Genomic DNA, 23322 nt, shown 5'->3' on the forward strand with positions numbered 1-23322 from the left:
CCCAGGGGTCCAGTGTCCATTTTCTCTGGCATGAGCAAGTTCTCTGCCCAGTTCTCCAGGCTCTGTGGTCCACCATTCACTCTGCCTTCCGTGTCGACCTGTTACACCTGGGCACAATCCCTTTGATAGTCTGCTTCTCTTCATCATGAAAGAGGTGGGTGTGAGGCAGATTTCCGTCCTCTTTTCTGCCCAGTGCATTTAGAATCTTTATTGTCACCATATAAAGGTGAATATGAGGATAAGCTATTGTGTAAGGAAAGATCAGAGTAATGAGAAGAAACTATAACATAGGAGAGGAAACTGTGTCAAATGTGACATTTCCCCCCAAACCATAATTTAAAGGGAAAGCATTTAAGAAGTATAATTTTCTAAAGAAGATCCTAATTCAAATAGAAGCAATGTTTCTTCCAGAAATCTAAAATTTGGAATTGTGATGTATGCAGGCTTTGGAAGTGAGTCATTTAAATGTCAACTCTGTAAGAAATGGATCTATTTATATTTACATTTATACTAAAGGATACCTGCTCCTGTTTCTTCTTCACCCAAGGATTGACTGTACAACTTTTCTTTAGTTTCTCTGGTATTTTGTGAGTAAAGTGCCTTTTTGGTCAAAACCATCCAGTGAGTTTCTTTGCTTACATATGAAAGAGGCCTAAATACTAGCATGTGATATAGACATGTAGAAGAAAAATTAGGGGTCAAAAGAGAAGACAAACAATCAGTACAAGAAAAGATGATTAGTATCATTAGTCATTAGGGAAATGCAGATTAAAACTAAAAAGAAATATTACTACAGACCCACTAGAATATCAAAAAGTTTAAAAATCGGACAATACCAAGTGTTGGGTGAGAATATGGGGTAATCAGAAATCTCGTATATTGCTTGTGGGAGTACAAAATTGCACAGCCACTCTGGAAGATGGTTCTGCAGTTTCTTATAAAGTTAAACATACACTTAATATGTAACTGAGCAATTTAATTCCTAACTACTTACCCAAGAGAGATGAAAGCATGTCTTACCAAAGAATTGTACACTTGTATTCAAAATCACCCCAAACTGCAAACAACTAAATGCCCATCAATAGGTGAATTCAATGAACTCCTGATATATGTAACAATAAGATAATGTAAAGTTATTATGCTGAGTGAAAGAAGCCAGATACAAAAGAAGCCAGATCCAGTGTATACCTACTGTATGATTTCATTTATTTGAAAGTTTAGAAAAGGCAAATTAATCTATGCTAGAAAGCAAGTGATCATTTGGACTAGAAATCAAAGAATTAACTTCTAAAGGGCAAAAGGGAACTTTTTATGGCAATGGAAATATTCTATATCTTGATTGTGATGGTGATTACCTGACAATATATATTTGTCCAAAACTCATCAATCTGTATAATTAAAACAGGTAGATTTTACTGCATGTGAATTATACCTCAATAAAGGAAAAAACAGGTAAAGAAAAATGGGAGCACAATAAAGTTATGTCTTTGGGTTAATTGCCTAAGATGTACTTGCTGGCTTTGCATCATTTCAGCATGAAAATAATTATAAGCTTCTCTGTGGATGTCTGTGGTCATGTCTTACTACTCCCAATAACACTTAGTAAAATGCATTATACATTGTGATTATTAAACAAATACACACAAATTAGACTAATATAACTTTTTTCTTTCAACCAACTCATACAGATAGATGTCTTACCTTACGTTATATGGATAAAACTTTTTATCAAGCTATTTGTTAACCAGAATTTCTGCTTTTCGGTTGATAGTGTTGTTCTAAATACTACTAGCTCAGATACTCTAAAAGAAATTCTAAAAGGGAATAACAAATCTACCTGTTGCTCTACATTTGGGAAGGGTTATTTTGAGGATTCCACAGGTAAGTAGGGAATCCTGGTAAGTTGTATGAATTACATTTATCCATTATGTTTAGTTTTTATTAATGAGAATTTTCCTTATCAAACAAAAAATAAAGGGAAACAAGTCTAGGTTTTTCTATGAACCCCAAATATTACCACCAGAATAAGATGACCTAATAATTCTCTCAAAGGCAGTTTGAATGAAATTAGAAGCTAATGTTTTCTGAATTGCATACTTGCCAAGATAAGTAAAAAAGTTTTCTCTGATTTCTATACATATTCATTTAGAGAACATTATTGGTTTTTTCTTGGATGAAAATCTACTTTTTCTGTAACTGAAATTGCTGAGTACAACCTGAATTATAAGACTTTGTAAATATTCTATTCAGATTTCTCAAGAGGTTTAGCTGAAATTTTACCTATGATGACAGATGGGATAAGAAAGACAGAGCAAGTCTTTACTCTGACCATATTCTGAGCAGAATGGATTTATGTTCTTGCTTTCTACCAAGGACAGAAGATACCAGGCTTCTATCATAAATCTACTTACATTTGCTGTGGAATGAGTATTACAGCCAAATGTTTGAGTGGATTTGAAAGAGTCATTCGGTTTCAAAATGGGAAAAACACAGGATGTTGGAAAAATGGTATCAGTGGTGTGCTGGCAAACGCTTAAAAACCAACTCTCTGAAAAAAGAAAGTAAAACCAAAAAACCCAACCCTAATTTGTAGCATTTGCTGATATTCTTGATGTAAGAACTCCTATCATTTACAATTTCAAGTCACCAACATCATGTCAACTGGCTTATAAATTCCTAAAACGTCAATGCTTGTGAAAGCCATTACATGCTGACCTCAGCACACAAGTGAATTAAACACTGAAATTTATTTTTAGCAATGAGTTTCAAGCTCATCAATGACCTGATCAAAGAAGAATGACAGTTCCCCTTTTAAGTGAAAGTGGAAAATAAACTTTAGCCTTTATTGCACCAAACTGATGTTACTTTATTATTGCTTTAGCATAGAAGAAAAAAATATAGTCTTTGGGAAAATGATACAAAATATCTCCTTTTTCATATCGTGGATTGTTTTGGGTGTGGTCTTCCTGCAAGTACATATTTCCTTTGAGATCTACATTTAGAAAAATAAATCATGGAATTTAGGAAGTGAATGGAAACAGTCTTTAAGGTGATTGCAGTGGTACATAACAATTTCCTGGATCAACATTATAACAGTGTGTCAAGTGATCAGAATAATTCTTATCTATAGACAAGGCCAGAAGTAAAAGGACATTAGAACACACATATCTCTCAAAATATACACAATGCATACAAAAATTACTATTCATAATACATTTCATTTATTTATTTTTAAAATAAATTTATTTATTTATTTATTTATTTTTGGCTGTGTTGGGTCTTCGTTGCTGTGCGCAGGCTTTCTCTAGTTGCGGCGAGTGGGGGCTACTCTTCGTTGCGGTGCGCAGGCTTCTCACTGCGGTGGCTCCTCTTGTTGCAGAGCACACGCGCTAGGCGAGCGAGCTTCAGTAGTGTGGCACGCGGGGTCAGTAGTTGTGGCGCAAAGGCTTAGTTGCTTCGCGGCATGTGGGATTTTCCCTGACCAGGGCTCAAACCCGTGTCCCCCTGCACTGGCAGGCGGATTCTTAACCACTGCGCCACCAGGGAAGCCCCATAATACTTTTTTTTTAATTATCAAATTTATCCCATAATACATTTTAAAATTCCTATAAATCAAAAGAAAAACACAAAATGCCCATTAGAGAGAAGAAATTCCAGTCATATAATCAGAAAATTCTCATGAGGTAAGTCCTATTATCATCATTTTACACATAAAGAAACTGAAGTACAGAGAGGTTAAATGATCTGTCTAAGGTCACACAGCTGGTAAGTGGCAGAGCCAGGACTCAATCCAACTATGCTATTCACCATTAATGCCCATTTGATACAGTGCCTGAACAATATCCCTTTAACATTTATGGTTTAGGATCATCTATGCATTGGTTGTTAGCAGAAAAGGCTTGCTCAGGCTTCCTCAAGTAATTTGAGAATATAAAAAACAGGAATTGTGGATTAACCAAAATGGCGGAGTAGAAGGACGTGCTCTCACTCCCTCTTGCGAGAGCACCAGAATCAAAACTGGCTGCTGGACAATCATTGACAGGAAGACCCTGGACTTCACCAAGGAGGATACCCCACGTCCAAGGACAGAGGAGAAGCCACAGTGAGACGGTAGGAGGGGCGCAATCAGAGTAAAATCAAATCCCATAACTGCTGGGTGGGTGACTCACAGACTGGCAAACACTTATACCACAGAAGTCCACCCACTGGAGTGAAGGTTCTGAGCCCCACGTCAGGCTTCCCAACCTGGGGGTCCGGCTACGGGAGGAGGAATTCCTAGAGAATCAGACTTTGAAGCCTAGTGGGAATTGATTGCAGGACTTTGACAGGACTGGGGAAAACAGAGACCCCACTCTTGGAGGGCACACACAAAGTAATGTGTGCATCGGGACCCAGGGGAAGGAGCAGTGACCCTGGGGGAGACTGAACCAGACCTACCTGCTGGTGTTGGGGGGTCTCCTGCAGAGGCGAGTGGTGGCTCTGTTTCACCGTGGGGATAAGGACACTGGCAGCCGAGGTTCTGGGAAGTTCTCCTTGGCGTGAGCCCTCCCAGAGTCTGCCATTAACCCCACCAAAGAGCACGGGTAGGCTCCAGTGTTGGGTTGCCTCAGGCAAAACAACCAACAGGGAGGGAACCCAGCCCCACCCATCAACAGTCAAGTGGATTAAGGTTTTACTGAGCTCTGATCACCACAGCAACAGGGAGGGAACCAAGCCCCACCCATCAACAGTCAAGTGGATTAAGGTTTTACTGAGCTGTGACCGCCACAGCAACAGTCAGCTCTACCCACCACCAGAGCCTCCCATCAAGCCTCTTAGATAGCCTCAACCACCAGAGGGCAGACAACAGAAGCAAGAAAAACTACAATCCTGCAGCCGGTGGACCAAAAACCACAGTTACAGAAAGATAGAGAAGATGAAAAGGCAGAGGGCTATGTACCAGATGAAGGAACAAGAAAAAACCCCAGAAAAACAACTAAATGAAGTGGAGATAGGCAACCTTCCAGAAAAAGAATTCAGAATAATGATAGTGAAGATGATCCAGGACCTCGGAATAAGAATGGAGGCAAAGATTGAGAAGATGCAAGAAATGATTAACAAAGACCTAGAAGAATTAAAGAACAAACAAACAGAGATGACCAATACAATAACTGAAATGAAAACTACACTAGAAGGAATCAATAGCAGAATAACTGAGGCAGAAGAACGGATAAGTGACCTGGAAGACAGAATGGTGGAATTCACTGCTGCGGAACAGACTAAAGAAAAAAGAATGAAAAGAAATGAAGACAGCCTAAGAGACCTCTGGGACAACATTAAACGCAACAACATTCGCATTATAGGGGTCCCAGAAGGAGAAGAGAGAGAGAAAGAACCAGAGAAAATATTTGAAGAGATTATAGTCGAAAACTTCCCTAACATGGGAAAGGAAATAGCCACCCAAGTCCAGGAAGCGCAGAGAGTCCCATAGAGAATAAACCCAAGGAGAAACACGCCGAGACACATAGTAATCAAAGTGGCAAAAATTAAAGACAAAGAAAAATTATTGAAAGCAGCAAGGGAAAAACGACAAATAACATACAAGGGAACTCCCATAAGGTTAACAGCTGATTTCTCAGCAGAAACTCTGCAAGCCAGAAGGGAGTGGCATGATATACTTAAAGTGATGAAAGGGAAGAACCTACAACCAAGATTACTCTACCCGGCAAGGATCACATTTAGATTTGATGGAGAAATCAAAAGCTTTACAGACAAGCAAAAGCTAAGAGAATTCAGCACCACCAAACCAGCTCTACAACAAATGCTAAAGGAACTTCTCTAAGTGGGAAACACAAGAGAAGAAAAGGACCTACAAAAACAAACCCAAAACAATTAAGAAAATGGTCATAGGAACATACATATCGATAATTACCTTAAACGTGAATGGATTAAACGCCCCAACCAAAAGACATAGACTGGCTGAATGGATACAAAAACAAGACCCATATATATGCTGTCTACAAGAGACCCACTTTAGACCTAGGGACACATACAGACTGAAAGTGAGGGGATGGAAAAAGATATTCCATGCAAATGGAAATCAAAAGAAAGCTGGAGTAGCTATACTCATATCAGATAAAATAGACTTTAAAATAAAGAATGTTACAAGAGACAAGGAAGGACACTACATAATGATCCAGGGATCAATCCAAGAAGAAGATATAACAATTATAAATATATATGCACCCAACATAGGAGCACCTCAATACATAAGGCAACTGCTAACAGCTATAAAAGAGGAAATCGACAGTAACACAATAATAGTGGGGGACTTTAACACTTCACTTACACCAATGGACAGATCATCCAAAATGAAAATAAATAAGGAAACACAAGCTTTAAATGACACAATAGACCAGATAGATTTAATTGATATTTATAGGACATTCCATCCAAAAACAGCAGATTACACGTTCTTCTCAAGTGCGCACGGGACATTCTCCAGGATAGATCACATCTTGGGTCACAAATCAAGCCTCAGTAAATTTAAGAAAATTGAAATCATACAAAGTATCTTTTCTGACCACAACGCTACGAGATTAGAAATGAATTACAGGGAAAAAAACGTAAAAAAGACAAACACATGGAGGCTAAACAATACGTTACTAAATAACCAAGAGATCACTGAAGAAATCAAAGAGGAAATTAAAAAATACCTAGAGACAAATGACAATGAAAACACAACGACCCAAAACCTATGGGACGCAGCAAAAGCGGTTCTAAGAGGGAAGTTTATAGCTATACAAGCCTACCTAAAGAAACAAGAAAAATCTCAAGTAAACAATCTAACCTTACACCTAAAGAAACTAGAGAAAGAAGAACAAACAAAACCCAAAGTTAGCAGAAGGAAAGAAATCATAAAGATCAGAGCAGAAATAAATGAAATAGAAACAAAGAAAACAATAGCAAAGATCAATAAAACTAAAAGTTGGTTCTTTGAGAAGATAAACAAAATTGATAAGCCATTAGCCAGACTCATCAAGAAAAAGAGGGAGAGGACTCAAATCAATAAAACCAGAAATGAAAAAGGAGAAGTTACAACAGACACCGCAGAAATACAAAACATCCTAAGAGACTACTATAAGCAACTTTATGCCAATAAAATGGACAACCTGGAAGAAATGGACAAATTCTTAGAAAGGTATAACCTTCCAAGACTGAATCAGGAAGAAACAGAAAATATGAACAGACCAATCACAAGTAATGAAATTGAAACTGTGATTAAAAATCTTCCAACAAACAAAAGTCCAGGACCAGATGGCTTCACAGGTGAATTCTATCAAACATTTAGAGAAGAGCTAACACCCATCCTTCTCAAACTCTTCCAAAAAATTGCAGAGGAAGGAACACTCCCAAACTCATTCTATGAGGCCACCATCACCCTGATACCAAAACCAGACAAAGACACTACAAAAAAAGAAAATTACAGACCAATATCACTGATGAATATAGATGCAAAAATCCTCAACAAAATACTAGCAAACAGAATCCAACAACACATTAAAAGGATCATACACCACGATCAAGTGGGATTTATCCCAGGGATGCAAGGATTCTTCAATATACGCAAATCAATCAATGTGATACACCATATTAACAAACTGAAGAATAAAAACAATATGATCATCTCAATAGATGCAGAAAAAGCTTTTGACAAAATTCAACACCCATTTCTGATAAAAACTCTCCAGAAAGTGGGCATAGAGGGAACCTACCTCAACATAATAAAGGCCATATATGACAAACCCACAGCAAACATCATTCTCAATGGTGAAAAACTGAAAGCATTTCCTCTAAGATCAGGAACGAGACAAGGATGTCCACTCTCACCACTATTATTCAACATAGTTCTGGAAGTCCTAGCCACGGCAATCAGAGAAGAAAAAGAAATAAAAGGAATACAAATTGGAAAAGAGGAAGTAAAACTGTCACTGTTTGCGGATGACATGATACTATACGTAGAGAATCCTAAAACTGCCACCAGGAAACTGCTTGAGCTAATTAATGAATATGGTAAAGTTGCAGGATACAAAATTAATGCACAGAAATCTCTTGCATTTCTATACACTAATGATGAAAAATCTGAAAGAGAAATTATGGAAACACTCCCATTTACCATTGCAACAAAAAGAATAAAATACCTAGGAATAAACCTACCTAGGGAGACAAAAGACCTGTATGCAGAAAACTATAAGACACTGATGAAAGAAATTAAAGATGATACCAACAGATGGAGAGATATACCATGTTCTTGGATTGGAAGAATCAACATTGTGAAAATGAGTATACTACCCAAAGCAATCTACAGATTCAATGCAATCCCTATCAAATTACCAATGGCATTTTTTACGGAGCTAGAACAAATCATCTTAAAATTTGTATGGAGACACAAAAGACCCCGAATAGCCAAAGCAGTCTTGAGGCAAAAAAATGGAGCTGGAGGAATCAGACTCCCTGACTTCAGACTATACTACAAAGCTACAGTAATCAAGACAATATGGTACTGGCACAAAAACAGAAACATAGATCAATGGAACAAGATAGAAAGCCCAGAGATTAACCCACGCACCTATGGTCAACTAATCTATGACAAAGGAGGCAAAGATATACAATGGAGAAAAGACAGTCTCTTCAATAAGTGGTGCTGGGAAAACTGGACAGCTACATGTAAAAGAATGAAATTAGAATACTCCCTAACACCATACACAAAAATAAACTCAAAATGGATTAGAGACCTAAATATAAGACTGGACACTATAAAACTCTTAGAGGAAAACATAGGAAGAGCACTCTTTGACATAAATCACAGCAAGATCTTTTTTGATCCACCTCCTAGAGTAATGGAAATAAAAACAAAAATAAACAAGTGGGACCTAATGAAACTTCAAAGCTTTTGCACAGCAAAGGAAACCATAAACAAGACGAAAAGACAACCCTCAGAATGGGAGAAAGTATTTGCAAATGAATCAACGGACAAAGGATTAATCTCCAAAATATATAAACAGCTCATTCAGCTCAACATCAAAGAAACAAACACCCCAATCCAAAAATGGGCAGAAGACCTAAATAGACATTTCTCCAAAGAAGACATACAGACGGCCACGAAGCACATGAAAAGATGCTCAACATCACTAATTATTAGAGAAATGCAAATCAAAACTACAATGAGGTATCACCTCACTCCTGTTAGAATGGGCATCATCAGAAAATCTACAAACAACAAATGCTGGAGAGGGTGTGGAGAAAAGGGAACCCTCTTGCACTGTTGGTGGGAATGTAAATTGATACAGCCACTATGGAGAACAATATGGAGGTTCCTTAAAAAACTAAAAATAGAATTACCATATGACCCAGCAATCCCACTACTGGGCATATACCCAGAGAAAACCGTAATTCAAAAAGACACATGCACCCGAATGTTCATTGCAGCACTATTTACAATAGCCAGGTCATGGAAGCAACCTAAATGCCCATCGACAGACGAATAGATAAAGAAGTTGTGGTACATATATACAATGGAATATTACTCAGCCATAAAAAGGAACGAAATTGAGTCATTTGTTGAGACGTGGATGGATCTAGAGACTGTCATACAGAGTGAAGTAAGTCAGAAAGAGAAAAACAAATATCGTATATTAATGCATGTATGCGGAACCTAGAAAAATGGTAGAGATGAGCCAGTTTGCAGGGCAGAAGTTGAGACACAGATGTAGAGAATGGACATATGGACACCAAGGGGGGAAAACTGCGGTGAGGTGGGGATGGTGGTGAGCTGAATTGGGCGATTGGGATTGGCATGTATACACTGATGTGTATAAAATCGATGCCTAATAAGAACCTGCAGTATAAAAAAGCAAACAAAACAACTAATACTAAACTTTCATTGAGTTATTTGTATGGAAATATGTTAATATAAATGTTTCAGACGTTACATGAAATTTCTAAAAATCTTGTATTTGTATGGAAATATGTATGGAAATATGTTAATATAAATGTTTCAGACATTACATGAAATTTCTAAAAATCTTACATGTTCTGGTATAATGTTATAAGTAACAATCCTAGTTATTACTTTAAAATGTATATCTCAGAAATAACTAATTTTCTTGTCAACTGCATTATTATGAACTTTCATCAAATCTTTTACCGTGGTCATTTTTAAGTCTTTTGTCATTTACAGACAGTTCTGGGTGTACTCTGATGATTTTGCAAATATGTTCCTATAAAAGGGTTTCATCTACAAGAAATTCATGGAAAAGACTCTGACAAGTACAGGTTTCTGGTAACTGACTATACTGCTGTACTGAATGAATAAGCATTTTCAGAACTCTGATGAAAAACTGATGAACTCATAAAAGTGCTAACAAAAGATCAAGATGAAAAACAACAATTAATTACATGGGACTGAGTGAACTGATGAGGACGAGTATAATTTTTGTGACTTTCTGTCTGAATTAAAAAAAAAAATCCCACAAGGACTCAGAGGCAAAGAATATACAAATCAATTTTCACTGCAAAGTAAAGGAGCTGTTACAGTGGAGGATTACTGGACTGAATGTCAATATTATGACATAGTATGAGTGTGTTTCATGTTTGGTAATTGCAATCATTGTTGCTTTTGTTGTGGTCATCCATGTACAATGCTTGCTGACAGTCTATTTATCTCTTGTAAAAATAAAATATAGTGTGTGTGTGTGTAAAAAAAAAAAATACACACTCACTGGAGCTCTAGGAAAAAAAAAAAAAAAAAAAAACAGGAATTGTATTTTGTGGCTAAATCTCACTGGGACCTAGAAAAAGCTACACACTCAACTTTCAGGGAAGACACAAGAATTGCTGCAGACACAACTCATTGGATGCAACACCATTCTGAATTCAATGGCACTCTGGCTTTCACATGACCTTGCTGTCCTCTCTAGAGCAAGAGTTCATTGATTTCTACAAGAGTGTTCTAGAATTGATTAGACTCCACTGCTCTTGTGTTCTTCTAAATTCCTTGCTCAAATTGTAGAAAAAGAAACTGTGATGAAGCCAGTCAATTAGCACTGTCCCTGTGTAAGCAGACCTGTGTGCCAAGGTGTCTTCATAAAGGACACTGATTATTAAGGAGAGGGAGGGAGTAGGAGAAATTAGGGCTTCAAGCTTTGGTAACTAGAGGGATGTCAGTGTCATTCACCACAATAAAAAGTACAGGAGAATGACGGAATGATGATTTTAATGTTGGCTGACTTGAGCTTTAGTGCCTGCAAAATACATAGGAGGGGCTATTCATTAGCAAGACAAATTTAGTGATCCACAGGTCAGGAGAGTACCCTAGACAGTGACCCATCAGTGTACCTGTCATGGTTAAATCAAAGTGTCTCTTAGTCATGCAATAACTTAGTCTCAAATCCCTCCTTTGTTATTTTCATTTAAAAGCTGTGTTTCGATTAAATATTGAAATTCAATCCCAATGAATTTTGGGTGTGAAGTTTTAATTAAAAGTCAGTACACTATGGTTTTCTCATGTAAGTTTGTTGCTTGAAGGCTGCTTAGCAAATAAAGGATAAAACAGAAAATGTCTTTGAGGTAAACTCAGCAGAATCATAGATGCAGTTCCTCTAAGTACTGCCACATTGAAAATCCCTCCAGAGATAGGAAAAAAATATTCCTGTCTGCGATGCTGCACATTCCCTGAACTTTTGAACTTTTCTTTTGAAGCAGTCATTAACATCTGCATCCTCGGTGTATATATAGCGTTTTATGGCTCACTGTATATGACAACATTAAACATCATTAAAAAGGGTAATTAGAATACAATTGGAAAGTTCCATATATCTTTTGAAATACATCAGATGTAGTCTGTCCTTAAAACAGAAAAAGGGCACAGTAATAAAGTTAGCTTTTCTCCCTTCTAAAATATGTACATGGATAGAATAAGAAGCCTCTAGATTGCTAAAAGACACAGTTAATAACTCTAAAAAAAAGTTAAAAATAGGAAATTTCAGTGCTTTATAAGATCCTTAAGTGAAAAAATGTTTTTAAGATAACTAACTAAGCAATATAGTAGAAAAATAAAGCAATACATAAATGTCTCTTTGAAGAAACCATAGGGTCAAGCAGACAAAATTTATTGCTAAAATTAGTGAAAAATTAGGGAAAAAATAAGGAAAAAATGTCCAATCTGAATGTAAAAGCATCCATATAATGACAAACTATACAAACATTATCAGATGTTTTCGAAGTGTAGTTAATAATAGAAAAATACTCACATTTTAACTTTAAGTGAAAAAATCCAAGATACCCAACTCCATAGAGAGAATGATTGAAAATCATAAAGTCAAGTATTTAATAACAATTGTCTCACTATATGTTCTCCTCCAGAACCATTAACTGGGAAGCAAATAATATTTTTAAAAATTATTTAAAATAATGAATTCATTTTCTACATGGTCTCTAGTAAATTTTCCTATCAAGTAACTATTTACTGAACAGCGTAAGAGTTCTACAGGAATACTGGTATGAAATGTAAATCTTGGAGAAATGGTTATCAACTGTGACTCAACTTAATATAAAGTGATCCATCTGCTCCAGCCATGAGAGATGGAGTTTTAATTAAAGAGATCATTCTTATTTTGTTCAGGATACATGCATGCTTTAGCTTTGAGTTTAGGGAGAGCTGAACTGGTACATGTATTTTTGTTGATTATGCTCTAGTCTTGATTTCAACTGCATGCTCTAAACAACCTCCACTGAAAATTACTATACAGTTAAAGGGATGCACTACTTGTAAACAGCTTTTTACAAAATACATAAAACTGTATTATAAAACAAAAAAATTAAAGTAAAAGCATTAAAAATTCCAGGAAAAAAAATTAAATATGTTTCTGATAAATAGATTGGTTATTGTGAGAAATACTTCCTAAAGTGGTTCAAATATTGACATGCTAGAGATGATTTACGAATTAACGTACTTAGAGATTGAAAGCCATGATTTCCTTTAGGAATGAATTTACATTTTGCTTCAGGGGAAAAAGATGTCTTTCACTTCTTCATCATTCAGTGTTAAGTACTTAGTCACAACCTTAGCCTCAAGATTCTATGGGGATTAACGAGCATGAACTGGAAAAGATTGACAAGGCTAAATTCAAAGATTGACAATGTCCTGACTCAATAAACAGAAACTTTTTTTTTATCACTAAATTTAAATTTGTAACCAGGATGATATTTTTATATCAATGAAATAAAATTCATATTTTATGGCAAGACAAGAAAAATTTAAACAAAATTTTCTCTGCCCCTTTGGGCCTTCTCCCTCCTCTTTTTTTTTTTTCCTCTCCTCTCCTCTTTGGTGTGTATTGTGCATCTTCCTTAACCAGACCTCCGTAGAAAATAACATTCCTTCTTCATCTTGTAAAGGGTCAAGATGACCCATTACTGCCTTTGCATCTGCAGATCTGGATTGTGTAAACTGTCAATATGTCATTTGACATATAACCCTTTGTCTCAAAAACTGTGTATAATAACTGTGTTTGACCTCAGAGCTTTCTTTTTTTTAAGTTTTCTTTTTTTTTACTGAAGTATAGTTGACTTACAATGATTCAGGTGTACAGCAAAGTGATTCAGTTATATTTTTATATATATATATATATAAATATAAAAATATTCTTTTTCAGATTCTTTTCCATTATAGATTATTACAAGATATTGAATAAATTTCCTTGTGCTATACAGTAGGTCCTTGTTTATTTATTTTATATATATTAGTGTCTATCTGTTAATCCCAAATTCTGAATTTATCCCTCCCACCCTTTTCCCTTTGGTAACCGTAAGTTTTTCTATGTCTGTGAGTCTATTTGTTTTGTAAATAAGTTCATTTGTATTTCTTTTTAGATTCCACATATAAGTGATATCATGATATTTGTCTTTCTCTGTCTAACTTACCTCAGTTAGTATCATAATCTCTAGGTCCATCCATGTTGCTGCAAATGGCATTTTTTCATTATTTTTTATGGCTAAGTAATATTCCATTGCATATAAGTACCATATCTTCTTTATTCATTCCTCTGCTGATGGACATTTGCATTGCTTCCAAGTCTTCGCTATTGTAAATAGTGCTTCTATGTACATTAGGGAGCATGTATCTTTTTGAATTATCATTTTCTCCAGATATATGCCCAGGAGTGGGATTGCTGGGGCATATGGTAACACTATTTTTAGTTTTTTAAGGAACCTCCATACTGTTCTCCATATGGCTGCAACAATTTACATTCCCACCAACAGTGTAAGAGGGTTCCCTTTACTCCACACATTCTCCACCATTTATTATTTGTAGACTTTTTGATGACGGCTATTCTGACCGGTTTGAGATGGTATCTCATTGCAGTTTTCATTTGCATTTCTCTAGTAATTAATGATGCTGAGGATCTTTGCATGTGCCTGTTGGCCATTTGTATGTCTTCTTCGGAGAAATGTTTATTTAGGTCTTCTGCCCACTTTTTGATTGGTTTGTTTAGTTTTTTGATATTGAACTGTATAAGCTGTTCATATATTTTAGAAATTAAGCCCTTGTTGGTTGTATCATTTACAAGTATTTTCTCCCATTCTGTAGGTTGTCTTTTCATTTTGTTTATGGTTTCCTTTGCTATGCAAAGCTTTTAAGTTTATTTCTGTACACTAACAACAATATATCAGAAAGAAAAATTAAGAAAACAATCCCATTTACCATTGCATCAAAAAGAATAAAATAGCTATGAATAAACCTACTTAACAAGGCAAAAGACCTGTACTCCAAAAACTGTAAGGTGCTGATGAAAGAAATTGAAGCCCACTCAAACAGATGGAAAGATATACCATGTTCTTAGATAGAAGAATCAACATTGTTAAAATGAAAATACTATCCAAGGCAGTCTTCAGATTCAATGCAATCCCTATCAAATTACCAATAGCATTTTTCACAGAACTAGAACAAATGATTTTAAAATTTGTATGGAAACATAGAAGACCCCAAATAGCCAAAACAATCTTGAGAAAGAAGAATGGAGCTGGAGGAATCAGGCTCCTTGACTTCAGACTATACTACAAAGCTACAGTAATCAATACAGTATGGTACTGGCACAAAAAACAGGCACATAGATCAATGGAACAGGATAGAAAGTTCAGAAATAAACCCACATACTTATGGTCAATTAATCTACGACAAAGGAGGCAAGAATATACAATGGAGAAAAGACAGTCTCTTCAATAAGTAGTGCTGGGAAAACTGGACAGCTACATGTAAAAAAATGAAATTAGAACATTCCTTAATGCCATATACAAAAATAAACTCAACATGGATTAAAAACCTAAATGTAAGACTGGATACTATAAAACTCCTAGAGGAAAACATAGACAGACACTCTTTGCCATAAATCACAACAATATTTTTTTTGGATCCATCTCCTAGAGTAATGGAAACAAAAGCAAAAATAAATCAGACCTAATTAAACTTAAAACCTTTTGCACAGCAAAGGAAACCATAAACATAATGAAAGACAACCTCAGAGTTTTCTGAAGACTGTCTCTCAGGTTAAAATCCTCAAACTGGCTTGAATAAAATTTTCCATTTCTTTCTTCAATCAACTATTGATTAATTTTTTTTCATTGACAATATAAAAACCACCTTGAGGGTTAAAGAATAAAAAAGAAATTTAAATTTTAATATTCACATGGAAGAAATCCTTAAACGTGCCTGCTTGACACATGCTGGTACTATGGAAATCTCCGTCTCACTGAAGAAAACTTGCAAAGATCCTTACAAAGGCTTCCTTTTATAAATCTAGATGGAGCTTAGCCATTCAGTTGATGATCAGGGGTTACACTTCCTGGTACCATTTCCTTGTTACTGCTGAACATCTCTGTCTTTGGGGTGTGCCTTGTGACATTCCACAGGGACTTGGCTACTCAAAGTGTGGACCAAGGACCAATAGTATGAGCATCATTTGAAAGCCTGTTAGAAATGCAAAATCTCAGGCACTACTCAAGACCTAATGGATAAAAATCTGCATTTTAACAAGATCTCTAGGTGATTTATGTGCACATTACACTGAGAAGCACTGCTTTAAGCTCTTGAGGGGCTCACAGACCACCCACTTCTCACAGCCCTTTCTCTTTTAAATCAACTATTTCCAGAAGTACTACTTCACTCCCCTACTAAAATTACTGAGTTTCAGGTTCCCTTCTGCGTTTTAAAGTTCTCCTTCTAAGTTGTGGTGTTTAAGTTTCTTCTGCTTCTTCTGCTTAAGTTCAAGGTACCTTGGAAGGGGGCGAAATGACCCTTGGTTCCTTAGACTCCTAAGTTGCCATTATTTTTTTTCTCAAGTACCTATAATAGTAAACATATCTTGGACTTTGAGAATTATTTTCCTGTTGAAGCCCTCAGTTGGTCTACGTTAGATATGAGATTCCCATTTTGCGTATAACTCTGACCCTATTTTACTAAAAGAGAATTCCCACCTGGCCTTACCCTCAAGAGAGGTATGTTTTGGAAGGAGTGCTTACTTACATGATAGTTTCTTCAAATGCTTCCTTTTCTTAAAGGAGGCCATGTTTCTTCCAGTTTCATCATAATAAAGTGTGGAAAAGCCCACTTGAATAAAGTAACCTGTAATTATAAAAACAAATAAAGTTTTAATGACTTACTGCCTCAAGGAAGAACATCTTATACTGACAATTCCAAATGGCAGCTCATTAGGAGAAGGAGAGCAACTTTGTACTGCTTATTGCATTGAGCTATGGAGTTCCTCAGGCAGGATATCAGAAGCAGAGTGTGCTTTTGGATTGGCTAATCTCTTAAAAGGAGAATGGATGGAAGTGACGTGAGATTCTAAGGGAAGAAAAAGTATCATGAGTGTCATCAGACATTGTGCAGGTGTACTCACAAAATTGATGATAGTGCTTATTCTGTTTCTCAGGGAGATGGAGAAGAAAGGCAATTAAACTAAAATGTTACACTTTTCACAAATTAAAATCTCTATTTTTTCAATTATTTACTATATGAATTATACTTCAACAAAACTTCAAATGCACAAGATAAAATACCCAATGAAATGCCATTTGCCCTCAACAATTAAAAGTTTTGTTGAATCAATTCCATCCCTATACTATGTGTTTGTGTATACAACCTGTTTTCACAAAACTAAAATATTTCAGAGTAGGAAGACAGCTCTATAAATCCTTCATTTAATGTGAAAAAAAGAAGTAAAGTTTCTACTGACTATTCTGAAACCATTTGTTCATTCTTTCCTTTTTATACTATGACTACTAGTTAGTATTCAGAACGCCCAGCTCTGAGGTTATAATGGTGTGCAGCAAAAATAGACTCGGCCCATGTTTTCCTGTAACATAATTTCATGGGTGAGACATACAAAAGTCAGATAGTCATACTAATGAATGTATAATTACCAAGTGTGACAATGTTGAATTTTACTGGATCCTTGTGATACCGGAAAACAGCATTGGTTAAAGAAACCCCCTACCCTGTGTCTAGGAAATGGCTTACTGCAGAGAACCATACTTCCTCATATGATTTAGATAAGATTCATGGATTCACCCTTGTGTTTACCTACATCAAGACCAAACACAGACGCTCCAAATTCCCATTCTTTGCCTCAGAAATGATTAGTGAGCATGGCGCAATGACTATTAAACGTTAAGCTTCTCTTCTTCTTCCAGGCACATGAACTTTGACCCATCCTCAGCCTCATCCAGCATACAGCCTGTCTTGAGTATACATGGGCCTCAAGGTAAATATTCTTTGATGTATTATCCAACCAAGCCACCTTTTCACTCTGCTTCCCCACATTGCTTTTTTCCAGCCTTATTTCTTCCTCATTGTAAAACAAAGACGCTTTTTGCCTAACCCTAGAGAAGCTTCCAGAATTTATGGTCAGAGCTTTCTTTACTGTAATAGTCCCTCCTCCACACTCCCTCTCCACCCCTTGCAATAATCCTTTCAAATAAAGTCTCTCCTTACTCAGTCCAGATTTGTTTTTTATTTGACAAGTGAGATAAGGGGTTTAATGAAAGAAAAGCTGCTCATGAAATCTGCCTGAAGGATGACAGCAGGCTGCCTTGAAGAAGGAACTCCAGCTGAGGAAGAGTGAGGGTGGGGAGTTTCTAACATTTAGTGGAGAGACCCGGGGGCTGAGTTCTCAGGGCAGAGCCAGGCATGACCTGGGCAGAGAGAAAGGGAAAGGGGAGGAAAGCTAAGTTGCCACTTGGTAGAGTGGGCAAGCATTATTTTAAAAAGCTACAGGGTATTGTTTTATAATCATCAAACTTGCTAAGAGCCTAGAACTTAATTATTCCCACCACAAAGAAGAAATGCTAACTTACACCATGATAGAAGTGCTAAAAATCCTTAAAATGACAACCATATACAATATATAAATGTATCAAATACACATGCTATATCCCTTAAATTTACATAATGTTGTATGTCAAATATATTCAGTGGGAAAAAATGTCTACCCTTTGACCAACTTTATTACACGTCTTGGGATCTTGCTTTCACTCTACTTCCTCTGTTTTTTCATTATTGTCATGACAAATGTCATATAAAACTATCATATCAACTTAATACTTTAAAAATCAATCATGTTGCCACTGAAGAGTCACTTGGTTTTAGTTACATTTTCACATTCATTTTTATTACATTTCTGGGAAAGAAAAGAGCTGGAAGAAGGAAAGTCACATAACATTGATATCCTGAGTTTAATTTTACAACTTAAGCTTTCCATATTTGTACATTTGCATTCTTTGTCCTCATTTTAACTTCTCTCAATTATTAGATTGAACTTCTTGATCCATCTGTATTTTTCTAACATGAAAATCTTCAAAAGAAAAATTGAAAGAATTGTGCATTGAGCACCCAATACTTATCAACTAGATTCTATAATTAATATTTTATTACACTTACTCTTTAGCATATGCCTATGCATATAATTAGCTAGAATGTTTGTTTACAGTTTCTTTTTCTGGTAAAACTTACATATGATAAAATACACAAGCTTATATATTTACTTATTTATTTACTTACTTAGGCCATGCCTCACTGCATGTGGGATCTTAGTTCCCTGACCAGGGATCAAACCCATGCTGCAGAAGTGTAGAGTCTTAACCACTGGGCCACCAGGGAAATCCCAGATGAAATATACAATCTTAAGTGTAACATCACTAAAGGTCTCTGAAAGTTCCATGACGTTCCTTTCCAATCACTGCCCACCCCCACTTCCAGAGTTAAAAGATATTCTGATTTTCCCCCCATAGCTTAGTTTTGCCTGCTCTAGAATTACACATAAATGGAATTATTCATGTGTTCTTCATATAAATAGAATTACTTATATGCCCATGGTACAAGGCTTTAAAAAAAAAATACTAAAGGGAACCCTCTTGCACTGTTGCTGGGAATGAAAATTGATACAGTCACTATGGAGAACAGTATAGACGTTCCTTAAAAAACTAAAAACAGAATTACCACATGACCCAGCAATCCCACTACTGGGCATATACCCAGAGAAAACCATAATTCAAAAAGACACATGCACCCCAATGTTCACTGCAGCACTGTTTACAATAGCCAGGTCATGGAAGCAACCTAAATGCCCATCGACACATGAATGGATAAAGAAGATGTGGTACATATATACAATGGAATATTAGCCATAAAAAGGAATGAAATTGGGTCATTTGTAGAAACGTGGATGGATCTAGAGACTGCCATACAGAGTGAAGTAAGTCAGAAAGAGAAAAACAAATATCGTATATTAATGCATATATGTGGAACCCAGAAAAATGTTACAGATGAACCGGTTTGCAGGGCAGAAATAGAGACACAGATGTAGAGAACAAACGTATGGACACCAAGAGGAGAATGTGGCAGGAGTGGTGGTGGTGGGATGAATTGGGAGATTGGGATTGACATATATACACTAATATGTATAAAACAGATAACTAATAAGAACCTACTGTGTAAAAAAAAAAAAAATACCAAGCATGATGCTTTTGAGATTCATTCATATTGTGTATTAGCCATTCATTGTTGAGTCAATTCCATTGGATGGTTTTGGCACAGTCCATCATTCTCCTAATGCTGAACACCTGAAACATGTCCGTTTTTTTTGTTATTATGAATAAAGATGCTATGAACATTCTTTTATTTTTTTGCCGTGCCGTGCAGCTTGAGGGATCTTAGCTCCCTGACCAGGGATTGAACTCAGACAGACCACTGCAGTGAAAGCACAAAGTCTTAACCACTGGACCACCAGGGAATTCCCTGAACCATCTTGTATAAGACATTTTATGAATATGTTTTTGTTTCTGGGTCATAAGTTAAGTCTAGGTTACTTACTATATAAGAATTAGCCAGAGCATTTTTAAAGTAGCTATGCCATTTTAACACTCCCACCAACATTGTCTGAGTTTGTGTTGTTCCACACCCTCATCAACATTTGTCATTGTCACTTTAAAAAATTTTAGCCCCTCCAGTAGGTCCACCCATATTTAATTTGAATAAAAATTATACAAATTGACTTTTCCATTTCTTATTTAATTTTTCCATTACTAATGTATGTCTAACTGTTGTATTTCTATTTTTTTTAAACCTCTTTAAGTAGGCTTGGAAATTATACCACCATGTACTCATATATGGGCAAAATGTATAATATTTGTAAAAAAATGAAAGAGATTTCATAAATTAGGGAAAATAACCCTTCTATATAGATATAATGGAATCCTCAACTCATCACCTTGGAAAGGAAATTAGGATTCTTGCTCACAACCAGAATCCTTTCTAAAGCAACATTGATAACTGGACATCTATATTCCAGTTGACCACCAATAACAAAATTACCTACTTTACATTGCAACCCATTCTATGTTTTGATGTTCATGACTAGTTGTTGTCGAATAACTCCGATATTATTTTAGGTTTTTATGATCTTAGGTTGATGAACTTAAGACTCTATAGATAAAGCAGTAATTTTTAAAATATTTGCTATCATATAATTATCTGACACAAGAATATTATTTTCTAATATTCTTTTCCTTTTACCATGCCTAGCATGCTAAATATTTTTAAATTAAAAATTCCCTGAAATGGGAGTGTCCTTCTAGCTGTTAAGTGAGATGCTGCCTCATTCATGAATCTTTGAATAAAGACAATTATGTCTTCAGAAAAAAAAAAAAAAATCCCTGAAATGCCAGTGCTTTGCTAGTGGATGTTTTAATTTTGCAGATAAAAAGTATACTAAAATGCATTTTCTATGACTTATAAATATGGTCACAGAACACAGGACAACAGTTGATTTAAAGTCTTTGTCTAGGAAGTCCAACATCTGAGCTTCCTCAGGTACAGTTTCTTTCTGCTGATTTTTTTTTTTCTTATGTCTGGACCACACTTTTCTGATTCTTTACATGTCTCAATTTTTTCGTTAAAAATGAATATTGAAATAATATAATGCACCAAGTCTGGAAATTCGATCCTCCTGTCCCTATTCAGGTTTGTTATTTTACTGTTTCTTCTTGTTGTTATTGTTGTTACTATTTACTTAGTAAATTTCCAGTACTAATTATTTAAAGTCTATATTCTTTGTCATGTGTGGCCACTGAAATCTCTGTGGTTAGCTTCATGTTCAAGTAATGACTGAACAGATGGTCCCTTAAAAGCTTTGAATGAATAAGTCCCCCAATATTTGTCTAGGGGTTGTGTGTGTGTGTGTGTTTGTGTGTGTGGGTATGCTTCTGATGCTCCAGCAGACAATTTACAACTCCTCCTTAGTCTTCACTTCCAGTCAGGCAGAGCCTAAAGTTCAGCCAGAGGTGAGAGATTACAGACTTGGGTCTTTTGTGGTCATACACACAGCCCTAACTCTGCATGTGGACTTCAAAATTTCCAGGAACAAATCAGAGTTTTTCACAGCCCCTTATGGACTTCCAAGTTCTCAGTTTTTACTTTCAAGTTTTTTGGTCAGTGTCTCATTAGCCCCAACCGGCAATGCTACCTCGGGCAGTTCCAATGTTTAACAATTGTCACTGGTTGTTTTCTGCTAATGTCCTAGGGTTAGTGCTATTCAGCAGAGGGATCTCAGAGTTGGAGCAAATGAAAACAAGCCCTGAAAATGGAGCTGTTTAGCAAGCCACTAGATAGGTCAATAGTGACAATTTTGAGGGTATGGGGACTTTGAGACACTCTAAACCAGTCTGCTTCTTCTATGGCTTGCTAGGCTGCTGGTTTTCACAATCATTGTAGCTGTGAGGCTTTGAGTTTTCAAGGTTACCACAGAGGAAGAGAGAAATGATAGGACTGGGCCATATTGAGTGCCATAAAACTCACTGTTCCTACTAAGTTTCAACCCTTTTTCTTGAATAAATGGTCCTTGGCTTGTTGCATTAATTTAGTTAATTTGCAGAATTCTGAAAATGTTTATTTTTGACTATTTTTGTTGGTATTCTCATTGTTTTCATGGAAGAGTAGATTTTGGGGAGTTCTTAATTTGCCATTCCAGAAGTTAGCCCTCTAACTTACAAATTTTATTATTACAAGTTGAAAAATACTACCATCTCATGACATTAACAAATCAATTTACATTTTTTTGAATGATCTTCTAGTTCTCATTCATATGAATGTATTTATATAAGTATAATAATATCAAAATATGCAGTCTTTTTTTTTTAAATAGCAGGTCATGAACATTTTCTGTTCTAAGCTTGTATCCTATACTATTAACATATTATAATTGTAATGCTTTGTTACTCCTCAGATTGTCTCCAGTTGTTTGATACTGGAAAAAAATCTGTGGTATTATTTTTGTATATATAACATATTTCTTACTTTGGATATTTTTCTTATGAAAAATTCCCAGGAAGCAGAATCAGCAGATCAAGAGATTCTTATGTAACTTTTTAAAAGTACAACATACTGTATAAGTCAGGACTGTGTTAATAGTTATGAATTATATCTTTCCTATCTTTGTTTTTGCCTAGGTACTTGCCTTATACATATCTCCCATGTCTTTTTATTTTATGAGGTTAAAAGACCCATCAATTACAATTTCTTTGCTATACATTTCAGAAGCATTTATACATCTTATCTATTTTTACTTTTTGTAACATTCAATAAAATGACCTCTAGGATTAAGCTAACTGAAATGTTTTACACTATTTAGACTAAAATAATCTTTTTTTTTTTTTAAGGAATTCCTTTTTTTTATTATTTATTTACTTATTTATTTTTAGCTGTGTTGAGTCTTCGTTTCTGTGCAAGGG

General features: G+C 35.7%; 1 long non-coding RNA gene across 3 annotated transcripts in view; it reads right to left on the bottom strand.

The window, feature by feature from the left end:
• Positions 1-1185: 1185 nt before the first annotated feature.
• LOC309666290 overlaps positions 1186-23322 on the bottom strand; it is a 73539-nt gene continuing 51402 nt past the window's right edge. For all 3 annotated transcript variants that reach the window (XR_014266999.1, XR_014267000.1, XR_014267001.1), the window contains 2 exons: positions 16562-16660; positions 1186-3605 (listed from right to left, as the gene is read on the bottom strand). This is a non-coding gene — a long non-coding RNA (uncharacterized lncRNA). The remainder of the gene's footprint in view (positions 3606-16561; positions 16661-23322) is intronic.

Source organism: Balaenoptera physalus, assembly GCF_965194825.1.
Source record: "Balaenoptera physalus genome assembly, chromosome: 8".
Lineage (NCBI taxonomy): Eukaryota > Metazoa > Chordata > Mammalia > Artiodactyla > Balaenopteridae > Balaenoptera > Balaenoptera physalus.